Genomic DNA, 2,932 nt, shown 5'->3' with positions numbered 1-2,932 from the left:
TAATTTTAGAACCCTAGATTAAATCAAGAACGATTACACTAACCTCTTGATGCACTGCAGCGTGTCTGCGCCTTTGAGATTCGTCTTTAGGACACTAGATGTTGTCCCTCTAGCTTGTCCACACCAAGAACACCTATGGCAGCCCTTGAATAGCTTCTAAAGCTTTTTCTATTAATTAGAAAATCAAGTTCTGCCTTTTAAGAGATTAGAGATGTAAACAGGACACTAGAAACAATTCCTAGTGTTCTTAATTCAAGAGATTGATGGCTAATCTCTTTTAATTGATAAGAGATGAAGAAGAAGAGATAAAAACCCTCAAAGTGGCGTGACAAAGGAGAGGAGTTGCTGCTGGTTGCTTTTCTTTTCATAACAACACTTAAATATCTAGGTTAACACATTAAACCCTTGCCACATGTCACCCTTTGATTAGCTCTAGGTTTAAGTGACCCAATCACATTGTGCCAAGGGTCAAACCTATATTTAATCTTGATTTTAATCATCTTACATGATTAAAAACATTTGGCAAGCTTATGTGTTATGCCATGTGTCACCATCTCATGGTGCCACGTGTCACACTGCAAAATGACCAAAATGCCCCTGTGTCTTAATTTTGAGTTCTTAACCCAAAATAATTATTTTCTTCTTCTAATTAATTTATATCAAATATAAATTAATTAATTAATCTCTATTAATTAATTTCTTATTAATTAAATTCATATTTAAACACTTTAAATATAAATTTAACTTATATTATACATCCAATAATCTAGATTTGGTTTCAAGTCATGCTAGGGACTTTGCAATCTAATTGCAAACCAAACCTATTTAATTAATCAATTAAACTCTTTAATTAATTAATTAAATCATATTTAATTAGGTGATAACTTGTGTATTTGTGTGACTTACTAGGCTCATCACTAATTGGCAATAAGACATGATATCAACTCTTAATATCATCAGAACTCTTTCTTACCATAAATGATTTCTCTAAATCATTTTATGAACCTCATAGACCATGGTTAACACCTAGCATAGCATGCCATGGCCACCCAATTAGTAATAAGGTTTACCTTAAATGAACATATAATCATATGTTACCATGCACTAGAATCTCTCTGTTACAAAATCCCAACTCAAGCTGGAGTCATGGTTTATGTCAAACTCCATTTGCTATGAATATTATGTTCTCTTTTAATTCCAGTTCTTGATTAAAAAGATTTTCTCATTAGAAACTCTTTTCTGAATAAATCAATCTGTCCTGGCCAGGAACTTGAAACATCAAGAACAATTAAATGAACATAGGATTTTATCTCTATTTACTTAGAGGAACATATTCCATCTTGATCAACACCTACCTCCATATATAACTAGTAGGAGCCAACACATGCCCATATACCCATACACAGTACAAGTATGAAAGCGATCAAACTCAAACTACCTATATATAAGATAAGCTGCTATCTCAGTCTAAAGATTATATGCATCGATATGATTTATGACAAAACATTGACAAGAGTAAACTCCATGTGCTTGTCATAAGTGTCACTGGTTCGGCCTACTTATCATTTATAAGTGCCTATCATGTTTGTTATATGGCATGAGACTCACCATTCCATCTTATTTATATCTCATATAAATAACTTGGGAACAAACATGAATACAATCTTTCTGGATAAGTCATGTCCTTATTATGAAGTATCCTCGATTGTGAACCTATTTATGATACTTTGTGCTAGAAATATTGTCACTCATATTCTTAACAACTTAAGAATAATATTTCTAACAAAATATCAATGGACCTTTTCTATTACACATAAATATATTATGTAAATGGAAAAGTGGAAATGCCTTTTATTAATAAAAATATGTACAAGATACATACTAAATGATATGCTCTAGGGCATACTACTAACAATCTCCCACTAGCACTAGAGCCATTCATTACAATATCTTAGACCTATCTTCTCAAGATGTCGGTCTAACTGAGTCTGTGACATAGGCTTAGTGAATGGATCAGCTGGATTTTCAGCTGATGCTATTTTCTGCATGGATATATCGCCTTGCCCAACTATATGTCTGATAATATGGTAGTGCCTTTCTATGTGTTTGGATTTTGGGTGAGACCTTAGTTCCTTAGCCTGTATGACTGCTCCATTATTGTCACAGTGTAGTGGAACTGTTGACTCAATGGAAGGAACTACCATAAGTTCTGTCACAAAATTCTTTATCCAAACAGCTTCCTTTGCAGCATCTGATGCAGCAATATACTCAGCCTCTGTAGTGGAATCTGCAGTCGTGCTCTGTTTGGAAGTCTTCCAACTAACTGCACCTCCATTACATATGAACACATATCCAGAGGTAGACTTTCTATCATCGATATCTGATTGGAAATCAGAATCAGTATAACCATCCAATTGCAAGTCTCCACCTCCATAAATCAAGAATAGATCCTTAGTTCTTCTTAAGTACTTAAGGATATTCTTGACAGTAATCCAGTGTTCCAAACCTAGATTGGATTGATACCTGCTAGTCAAACTAACAGCATATGCGATATCCGGCCTAGTACACAACATTGCATACATTAAACTTCCAATAGCCGAAGCATATGGAATCCTGGCCATCTTATCTCTTTCTTCAGGTGTCTTTGCAAACATCTCTTTAGAAAGATGGATACCATGTCTCACTGGTAACAATCCTCTCTTGGAATCAAGCATGTTAAACCTCTTTAACACCTTTTCCAAGTATAGACTTTGGGATAAACCAATTATTCTTTTCGCTCTATCTCTATAGATGCGAATCTCAAGAATATAGGTTGCCTCCCCTAAGTCTTTCATGGAGAATGTATTTGACAACCATACCTTTATAGTCGTCAACATACCTGTGTCATTACCCATCAACAGTATGTCATCCACATATAAGATAAGGAAAGTGA

This window comes from Hevea brasiliensis, chromosome 7 (genome assembly GCF_030052815.1).
Source record: "Hevea brasiliensis isolate MT/VB/25A 57/8 chromosome 7, ASM3005281v1, whole genome shotgun sequence".
In the NCBI taxonomy this organism is placed as follows: Eukaryota; Viridiplantae; Streptophyta; class Magnoliopsida; order Malpighiales; family Euphorbiaceae; genus Hevea; species Hevea brasiliensis.
The sequence above is the reverse complement of the archived record's forward strand: the minus strand, read 5'-3'. Positions refer to the sequence as shown.